This window comes from Mytilus galloprovincialis, chromosome 7 (genome assembly GCF_965363235.1).
Source record: "Mytilus galloprovincialis chromosome 7, xbMytGall1.hap1.1, whole genome shotgun sequence".
NCBI classification, from domain to species: domain Eukaryota; kingdom Metazoa; phylum Mollusca; class Bivalvia; order Mytilida; family Mytilidae; genus Mytilus; species Mytilus galloprovincialis.
Window position 1 is genome coordinate 87761684 of NC_134844.1, and position 11830 is coordinate 87773513.

The window sequence follows — 11830 nt, forward strand, 5'->3', positions numbered from 1 at the left end:
ATCAGTGACGCTCGAATCCAAAAAAGTTAAAAAGGCCAAATAAAGTATGAAGTTAAAGAGCATTGAGGACCAAAATTCCTAAAAGTTTTGCCAAATACAGCTAAGGTAATCTATGCCTGAGGTAGAAAAGCCTTATTATTTCAAAAATTCTAAAATTTGTAAGCAGTTAATTTATACATATAACCATATCAATGATAATTCACATCAGCACAAAAGTGCTGACTACTAGGCTGGTGATACCCTCGGAAAAATAAATCTCCACCAGCAATGGCATCGACCCAGTGGTTGTAAATAAACTCATCATAGATACCAGGACTAAATTTTGTATATACGCCAGACGTGCGTGTCGTCTCCAAAAGACTCGTATCAAATATAAGAGAACTACGACACAACAGAGACACAACAGCGAAATGTAACACACCCAAAAACAAACCTCCCGCATTTATGGCAGTGTTAATTATAACATTAAAATGACAGCATGACACGACAGTGTTACAATAAATAATCATATACATAGGAGTAAATATAGGACAGTGAAACAAACGAATAATAGCCATCAAACGGTAACAGGTTAAAAAACAATATTTGTATACCCCAGACGCGCGGTTCGTCCACAGAAAACTTTGTTCAGATGTAAAAAAGTGACGTCACATTTAAATTTCTAAAACGTGTACCGAAAATTAAGAAAGAATTTGGATGAAATTAAATATTAGATGTGTATGACTTAACTAACTATTATTGATAACAGTAAAAAATATAAAAGTATATAATATTTAATTGTAGTAGTAATTAGATAATTAATTGTATTATATAGCTTTGTGTGGGCTTCTTCTGATCAAACTGCAAACCAAATATATAGTGTCAATTTCGTTGATCCAAAATTAAATCTACCAAATGAACTGGATGAGTACTTATTCCCAAAACAACACGAAAACAACAGAAAAAAATACGATTTACAACTAAAAACGTTAAGACATTTGACAAAATCCGATGACAACAACAAACACAACATCAAAACCCAATAAATTAATTAATGATGGAAAAATAACGTGCCACGTCTTAAAGCAATACGAATTCACACTCAGCAAAACAGTCACATTCGGAGTAATTCACGTTCTGTAATAAAAATATCAGACGACGTAATGGCAAACCACAGTCTAACACGTGGTAAAAATGTCCATAGTTAGTTTGGACAAAGATACATCGTATGGATCAACCAATTCGTGAAGGTGTCCGTAAAATTTACGGAGTTTTATTTTTAATCTGTCCTCCTCATAACTTTGTTGGAGCAGTTTCTGCGTTAGGAGCACACTCCTGTATATGAAGTCCGAAAAGTGTGAACATGCACGAGAATAACGTATTAATTGAGATATGTAAACACCACACGAAGGGACAGAGTGTATGTTACTGCTGAGAAATGAGAAATTGATAATTGGGAAGTTGAAATCGTCCCGTTTATCATAGATTTTCGTGTGAAGTCATCCATCTGTGTCAATATTTAGGAAAAGATCAAGGTATGAAGCAGTCCTTCTAGTATCAATACTATCCTTATTAAAAGTTCACTGGAATGTATGAGATGCAAGTATTGGCTGAAATATGGGTTATTCAGTGATAGGACATCATCAATATATCGGAAAGTGAAATTAAAGAATTTCGCAGGGTGCTTTTTCTGTTTGTCTTTTGGAGGGTTTGCATGCATTCTGCTTCATGCTAATACAAAAACAAATCGGTTAGTAGGCCATTGTAGGCGTACACAATAAAAACCCATTGAAATACCGATTGTCTGTTAAAATATGAATCCTCCAAACTCAACAAATATATTGTCGATGAAAAAGTCCAGCATGTTTTTAATATTATCTTCAGTAAATTTTCTTGAAGATTCAGTGTGGTTCTTAAAAAATATGAATTATTTAATAATAATAATTACAGATGTTTAAATTCATAAAAACGATTTGACGACACCTCAAGATAGCTGTCAACAATTGAGGGAATCGCATGGAATCCTAACGAAGCGAGACCCGGTGTTTCAACATGGTAAGTGTCTCCTGCTATAAATGTGTTACCCGCCATCAAATGTATCTGATCAAATGTCCCACGTAGAAATAGGACACGACCGTAACATAGCAACTTAAATTCCACTCTTGTATTTGAAGATATAAGATTCTGCATACATGCACTACAAAAGTCAAAAAGTCTGAAAAGACTACTTTTTGTCTGAATTTGCTTGAATTTTTACTCGACATTCTTAATTTATATGAATATTTTTTTTAAATTCTTGTCATAGTATTAATTTGTCTAATAAGGTTCTTGATTTTTCTTGACATGTTTCTTGACAGCATGAACACTGTCTTAAAATTTCCTCGAAACTTCCTGTATTATCTGATAAGAGTATGGATTCGTCTCGATCTGTCTTGACATATTCTTGACATTCTTTATAATGTCTGAATGTGTTTTGACATATTCTTGACATTCTAAATAATGTCTGAATATGTCTCAACACGTACATTATTGACAGTCTTAAATATGTCTTGAAACTATTTCAACAGTATAAATTTCGCCTGAAATATGTACAGACGTGTTCTGCACTGTTTATGACATTCTATTGCTGTTATATACTCCTTTTTAGCTCACCTGGCCCGAAGGGCCAAGTGAGCTTTTCTCACCACTTGGCGTCCGTCGTCCGTCGTCGTCGTCCGTCGTCCGTCGTCGTCGTCGTTAACAATTTACATTTTGAACTTCTTCTAGAGAACCACTGAATGGAATGGAACCAAACATGGCATGAATGTTCCTTATGAGGTGCTGACCAAGTGTTGTTACTTTGTAGCCGATCCATCATCCAAGATGGCCGCCAGCAGGGGACTTAGTTTAACATAGGACCCTATGGGAAATGCATACAAATGACTTCTTTTAGAGAACCACTGAATGGAATGAAACCAAACATGGCATGAATGTTCCTTATGAGGTACTGACCAAGTGTTGTTACTTTGTTGCCGATCCATCATCCAAGATGGCTGCTAGCCGGGGACTTAGTTTAACATAGGACCCTATGGGAAATGCATACAAATGACTTCTTTTAGAGAACCACTGAATTGAATGAAACCAAACATGGCATGAATGTTCCTTATGAGGTGCTGACCAAGTGTTGTTACTTTGTTGCCGATCCATCATCCAAGATGGCCGCCAGCCGGGAACTTAGTTTAACATAGGACCCTATGGGAAATGCATACAAATGACTTCTTTTAGAGAACCACTGAATGGAATAAAACCAAACATAGCATGAATGTTCCTTATGGGGTGCTGACCAAGTGTTGTTACTTTGTAGCCGATCCATCATCCAAGATGGCCGCCAGCGGGGGACTTAGTTTAACATAGGACCCTATGGGAAATGCATACAAATGACTTCTTCTAGAGAACCACTAAATGGAATGAAACCAAACATAGCATGAATGTTCCTTATGGAGTGCTGACCAAGCGTTGTTACTTTGTAGCCGATCCATCATCCAAGATGGCCGCCAGCGGGGGACTTAGTTTAACATAGGACCCTATGGGAAATGCATACAAATGACTTCTTCCAGAGAACCACTAAATGGAATGAAACCAAACATAGCATGAATGTTCCTTATGGAGTGCTGACCAAGTGTTGTTACTTTGTAGCCAATCCATCATCCAAGATGGCCGCCAGTGGGGGACTTAGTTTAACATAGGACCCTATGGGAAATGCATACAAATGACTTCTTTTAGAGAACCACTGAATGGAATGAAATCAAACATGGCATGAATGTTCCTAATGTGGTGCTGACCAAGTGTTGTTACTTTGTAGCCGATCCATTATCCAAGATGGACGCCAGCGGGGGACTTAGTTTAACATAGGACCCTATGGGAAATGCATACAAATGACTTCTTTTAGAGAACAACTGAATGGAATGAAACCAAACATTGCATGAATGTTCCTTATGCCGTGCTGACCATGTGTTGTTACTTTGTAGCCCATCCATCATCCAAGATGGCCGCCAGCATGGGACTTAGTTTAACATAGGACCCTATGGGAAATGCATACAAATGACTTCTTTTAGAGAACCACTGAATGGAATGAAATCAAACATGGCATGAATGTTCCTAATGTGGTGCTGACCAAGTGTTGTTACTTTGTAGCCGATCCATTATCCAAGATGGCCGCCAGCAGGGACTTAGTTTAACATAGGACCCTATTGGAAATGCATACAAATGACTTCTTTTAGAGAACTACTGAATGGAATAAAACTAAACATTGCATGAATGTTCCTTATGAGGTGCTGACCAAGTGTTGTTACTTTGTAGCTGATCCATCATCCAAGATGGCCGCCAGCAGGGGACTTAGTTTAACATAGGACCCTATGGGAAATGCATACAAATGACTTCTTTTAGAGAACCACTGAATGGAATAAAACCAAACATGGCATGATTGCTCCTTATGAGGTGCTGACCAAGTTTTGTTACTTTGTAGCCGATCCGCCATCCAAGATGGCCGCCAGTGGGGGACTTTTGAATGAAATTAAACATGTTCCTTTCCTTATCAATGAGGTTGTGTTGTCACTTTTAGCCAAATTTTATATTTTTTCATATGATTTCAAAAACCCAAGTAGAATCAGGTGAGCGATACAGGCTCTTGAGAGCCTCTAGTTATTATAGCTAAACTAAACTTTGTAGGATTAATTTGGTAAAGTAAGATACCTTGTTTGTGCACCTAAGTTGGAATACCGTGAATAATCCCCCCCCCCCCCCCATGTAGTTTAATTTTGATATTTTTTTATTAAACGTTTAATCAATTGTTTTCACTTGGAATATTAGTCGAGGTAACTGACAAACAGCATTTAGATTTTTGCCATTCGCAAAACTGCCAGTTAAATTTGCTTTACTTCAGGTGTCTTGAAGGCAGTTTTAAATTGTGACCATGTGTCTCTTTTTGACCCCACAATTCGTCTTTTGGGTTTGTGTGGCTACAAAAAAGAGGAGGAGGGTGCTTTGGTGTAGGTCAAAGAATTCATTCTCATATTGATTCAAAAACCTTATTCATTTTTTTTAGAACAACCCAAAAACATTTTTTATTCAAATTTGTGTGTTGAATTTTATAAATTTTATAATTTTTTTTTGTGATAACTCCTTTCTGAGAAGCATGTCTGTTTGACATCCATTCCATAAGACCGATGATTTCTATAGAAATCATTGGTCTTATAGAAATCATTGGTCCTATAGAAATCGTTGATCATTATGAATACATTTTTTTATTATTCCTGGAGTAGATAATAATTTTCTTTTAATCTTTAAAATGGTCAATTGATAAGTTGTATGGCTGCTTACAGGTAAATCAGTAATTTCTATTTGACAGTTGCGTGTATTCTGGGGTGTGGAATACCTTAATTTTATGAGAAACATCCTGTCCATGTGATTCCAACAGATGACATTACACAAATTGTTCTTCTGTTAAATGAATGATTTGTATATCATCATAATTTGCTATTTAAATAAACCACATTTTTGTACAATAATAATTTTACCATATTAACATTGAATATTATGAATGTAGAATGTCTACAGTATGATTGGTTTTAATCATTTAATTAATAAGATTTACAGATCAAAATTTGTTATCTTTTAAAAACCCACATTTTAATTGTTGTATATCAATACACCCACATTTAAATTAGTTTATACATTAGATTTCATAGCCATATTTGCATTTGAAAAAATATTTAGATACCCAAATTTTCAATTATTTTACATGCCTAAGTTTCATATTTGTTGTAAACAGTATTTTATCATGTAGAGAGAAATAAAGATAAAAGTTATATCATGAATTAATATTGGTCATGATTTGTAAAACTCAGAACTTTCAAGTAAGTTTAAGACACAATTCAAAATGTTCAGAATATGTCAAGCCATAATTAAAAAAATAAGAATGTCGAAAATATGTCGAAAAATTTCAAGACAGTATTCAAATGTCAAGAGTTTGTCAGGAAATTTTAAGACCATATTCAGAATGTCGAGAATACATGTATGTCTAGTAAATTTCATACAAATTTGATATAAATGAGAATGTGTCAAGAAAAATTAAGACACAAGTCATACTTTTGGAGAATGACAAGTAAAATTTCATTCAAATCAAGACAAAAACTCGTCTTTTCAGGCTTTTTGACTTTTGCAGTGATGTCGCTTGTGAGTTGAGAAATATTGTTTATTTTATGGATAAGAAGTGTTTCGTTAATAATGTCTTTTAAACGATCCAACGTTTATCCATTGTGTCTATTTCTTCAACTATTGTTTGGTTCTTTGAATAATTAGAACTAATTAGAAGTTACTTCCGATAACCGCCTAAGTATCCTGGATGATTTTCAAGACAACAACAAAAGTTAGAAGTATACAGGTCTTGGATTTGAATAATGAAATAATATTTGTTTCAAAATCGCATGTACTTTCAGTATCCTCTGCTGAAAAGTGAATTGAGGTATTAAGAACAAATCAGCCGTAATATATCAAATCAGCATGTGCAATACTGATGACGTTGTCCTGCCGATATAAAATTAGGAGTTAATATTGCTTTTTAAACAATGTCAAAAAAATTGTGCAGAATTTATCTTTGTTTCAAGTAAAGTAATATCTGACATGCGTGAAGTTTAAACATCGGTTTTCAACAGCTAGTCTTGTATTATTTTAATTTTAGTTTCTTGTGTACAATTTAGAAATTAATATGGCGTTCATTATCACTGGACTAGTATATATCTGTTTAGGGGCCAGCTGAAGGACGCCTCCGGGTGCGGGAATTTCTCGCTACATTGAAGACCTGTTTGTGACCCTCTGCTGTTGTTTTTTATTTGGTCGGGTTGTTGTCTCTTTGACACATTCCCCATTTCCATTCTCAATTTTATCTTCGAGAATTGGGAGCATTCATGCCATTCAATTAGGTTTAATTTGATTTATGTATGAATTTTGTTGCATGTTTATACCTAAATGATCATTATTTGTTTCGGTTAATAATGACAAATGGGTAACCATAAAAAAAGTTTATTTTGATTTTTTGATAAATGAGAATATCCACTTTATAAATTTAAATGACATAGATAAAATAGCATAATATACTAAACCCAATTTCACACATTCAGGTAAATAAGCTAGGATTATTTTTTAAACAGTCTATTGAAAATATTTACTTTTATTGTGTATATTAATGATCTTGTAGTTATTTTTTATTTTCATTTTGTTATGTTGTGTCACAACTATAAATATGTAGTTTTATGACAATAAAGGTTTTTTTATTGATTTGATTTGGTAACAAATGGTTTGAAGGGTCTTGTTAAACATCTACATGTTCTTAATATTTGCTGCAAGACTATTACCATGTTTATAAATTTATATGCTAGACGAACATTTTGTCAGCATTAGTTGAGAAGGAATCACAGCATGTTCGATTTGAAGGCCGAATAAATTTTGAAGTTGGAGAGCATTATTAATGTGTCACAGTTTTTCAAAAGGTTTGGCAGACTTATCAGTTCAAGGGGATAGCAAAAAAATCAATGCTTTGATTAACTGTTAATAAAAATGGAACATGTTTTTGAATCTGTTACATTGTCAAAATTGGTTGGCTTCAACTAGCTGATATGTTACAATCATATTGCAATTAGGAGCTTCTGATATCAAAACAAAACATCCTCAGGGGATCAGATGTTATAGATGTACTATTCTTCTTATGAAGTACTTCGAGTATATTTATTTTTGTAGATTGAGCTCACTGTAAACCTTGTGTTAAGATTGCACTTAATGCTTAAGAAATTGAAAAATTATTCCATTATTGCAAAACTATTGTCCGCCATTCACAGTTCTCCTGCAATAGGTGAAAAATAGAAAATACAAAAGAGAACCATTTCAACAATTAATTTTATAATACAAGAAAGATAACTCATACTCTAATGTAAACTAAATGTGAACCACAATTGAATGAACATTTCAATTGAACAGTGGTCAGTGTATCATATAGATATAATATATACGCATGTAAGACACAAATATGTGTTACTACGTTATTATATTTGGAGTTAAGATATTTTTTTCTATGATTTCCTGTTTTTGATAGAAATATAAACTTATGTAAAAATAATGTATTTTACTTCTACATTGGTAGAGAGAATAACAACTAAATATGTTAATATATATATATATATATATTGTATGAGAATCAGATGACGAAATTCAAAATAAAGAATTGTATAAAACTTGCATGAACAACACGAGGGATGCCATAAGTGGTGAAGGATCTGCACATCCTTTTAGAGAACCTGAGACCATGTCAAGACTCAGTGGGGTTAGTTTTATTCGGGCTTGAGTTACCTATGTTGTGTGTTGCGTACTGTAACAGAAGTTTATAATGACATTGCGTGTGAAAAGAGTCAGCAATATTTCGCCATTAGCTCTGATGTTCTTATATATATTAATGGTGTACGGAATAATATAACTTTGCACTTCTGACTGTTTGATGATGACACTTCAATTCGATGTGCTAGCAGAAATCCACGGTTAAATTTTATTTGCATCCAATAAAGACATAGATTAGATATCTGAAACACTGTCAACGCTCAGAAAACGTTTTATTTGGACTTACTACTCAAAACTTTCGATAATACCTAGCCTTGAAGTCATACAACTTTCGAGTTTATTGTTTGTACGCATACTCCAAAATTTACAAATCAAAATGCTTTATAATTTTATGACTTTAACACCTCATCGTTAATGTTTTGAGATTATATTTAGAAATGTGTTTATAAATGGAACTATCTTGTTAAAACAATGAGAAGGTCTTGATTTTTGTTAAGATTAGAGAATAATATACTAAAATTTTGCAAAATAAATGGCTGAAATTAAGATGACTAAAACATGGTAAATAAAATGCTTCGCTGATACGACCGCAGAAGTGGAACCCTGAACAGTTGGGACAAGTTTTGACACAATATTCAAGCTTCATATTGTCTGAATCAGGGTTGTGATAAAAAAAAAAACATGATATGGTTTCTGACACATAATAATTTTATGGTCAAAGATCTATAAAAACTCGTTTACGCATAACTGTGGAATTGAGGATTTCTTCTTGAAACTTAAAAAAAAAATGAAATTTCAAAAAAATTTGAAGAATAAAAAATGAATAACCCTTTGAAATAATTATCCCCAAACTCAAATCCAGCATTCCTTTTGTGGTATGGAACCTTTTACTACAATTATAGTTTATAGAGAGATCCATACACTTAAACACGTCAAGTCTGGAATCTAGAAAAATGCTTCTTTTTGGCCCCTAATTCTTAAACTGTTAATACAAATTGAATCCCGGGCCTTACATTAAAGAACAAATTAAAGAAATGAACTATTACCTTACCGACAGCTTTATTTCATTCTCATATAAATTTAAGTTAATCTAGCGTGTGTAAGCTTTGTGGTGATATAATTGATTATCTCTCGATTGGACAATGTAAGTTTTGAGTTATTAATATAGCTACATCGATTTCATGCCATTGCCTTAATGTATTCCAAATTTCAAATATCACGTCTAACGCCCTTTTCCAGATTAACCTTCTCCAGTAACATTTGGAACCAAGGGATGTATAAATACGTGAAAACATGGAGGCATAAAATAAATGGCAAAACTTCTCTAAATTAATAATAATATGCATCGCCGTATTGTTGGTGATTTTTCAGGACCATGGTGGTACGTATATAACCGAATCTCTTTGGAAGCATTTAAGAAAAAAAAATGTATGGAGGTACCATTAAACATGGCTGTTGTATGCAGAAGTTTGGACAACTACTAACGTATAAAAAGTTTTTGTTCATTATATTGAAAAAAAAGTACTGCTTTGGTCTCCTGTGGAGAGTTATTTCATTGGCAAACACGCTACATTTTATTTGTATACCCATTTAGTAGGTACACAAATGTATTCGGTATGGGCTTTGTTCATTGTTGAAGGCCGTACAGTGACCTATAGTTTCTGTGTCATCTTGGTCTCTTGTGGACAGTTGCCTCATTGGCAATCATATCACATCTTCTTTTTATATGTATTTATTATATCTGAAAAATATTTAATCAAACTTGTATCGTATCAACTGTTTACTGACTGCAAGATTAGGATTCTGGTAGCAGATTAAACAGTTTTTAATCACAGTTTTTCAAATATTTTTTTTTATAATTATTATTTTCTTTTTAACTGTATTTCGTTGTTTTCTAGCAATGTGCAGTTTAATCTCCATATCCCAAATCCGTAACATATAATGGAAACCTCATAATGGGATCTAATACACTTTAGAATTGAAATGGGGAATGTGTCAAAGTGATAACAACGTACCCGCCCAAAGAGCGGAAAACAGCCGAAGGCCTCCAATGGGTCTTCAATACAGCGAGAAAATCCCGCACCTGGAGGAGTGCTTCAGCTGATTCAAAGTCGCCACTTCATATTTTTATTGTACTTTTCTTTAATGAAAAACTGTAAACACAATATTTCTTTGCGACTGTACAGTCCTAACACATAACCAAATGAGATAAGCATCAACACTGGACAATATGACCTAAATCTTCACATATACATATACATGTACACTGTGTCAGTTAATAATGATGTACGTTTAACTTAACATTACACAAATACACTAGTTAGAATGCAATAAAAATACATTTTTTTTGTACGTCAGTTTAAGTGACTAATTAGCATGTATAAGTGTCAACAACATAATTAGAATACTTTCACAAATTTTAGGAAGTTGCATGTTTACATAATTAATAATCGGCAAACTTCGTCATTATACGAAATTAACCGAATCGTAAACTTGTACCGGAGTTTCAACAAAATATGTATGACAATCATACTTAAATATTTGATTTGACTACGCATATGCATGATAAGTTACGAAGCGTAGGTTGGCACTTCCAAAATAGATGAACCCACTACATCAAATTAAGAACATTTATTTGATAATATTCTTTAGCCTCTGGTAATAGAGAGCTCAGAGATAACTGTTAGAACACACAGGGTACTCCGTTGGTTTTCCCGTTTGAATGGTTTTGCACAAGTAATTTGTGGGGCCTTCTATAATAGCTTGCTGTTCGTGGTGAGCCAAAGCTCCGTGTTGAAGGCCGTTCCGTAACCTATAAAGGTTTACTTTTATAAATTGTTACTTGGATTGAGAGCTGTCTCATTGGCACTCATATCACATCTTTCTATATCTATTAATAATAAAAACATAAGTAGAATTGTTAACCTTAATTCAAAGATGTCAAGATTAATCTCTCCCTTTTCACCAGAGTTTAATTCTTAATTTACCGGCTTATTAGCTGGACCCTGCTCTTTTTTCCAGATTTCTACCACTGGAATCCCATTAAGGTCATATCATAAGCTGCACTTGAAATTATGTTCTTGTACTTCAGCCTCTTTGGTGAAATATATCTATATATAATTAAACACTTCAATTTTGGTAAATTATGAGTGATTAAAAAGGCATTCTTAGCCAAACAAAACAGTAACAGTGAAATTATTTGTGTAAATCGTCTATCGGTTAAAAATAATTCATTTATGGTAATGATGTCTTTTGATAGCAAATTTTACAAAAAAGAGTCAAATGCACAACAAATATAAAGATGTTATGTGATTGCCAAGGAGACCACTCTACAACAAAAACCAAGATAACACAGAATTTTAAAACAAGTGTAGGTCACAGTAAATTTTTAATAAGTTTTCCAAACTAAATATTCAAACGAAACCCTGGTTGACTAGCGTATAACATGTTTCCATTAGCTTGTATACATACATGTGCTAGTTAAGTT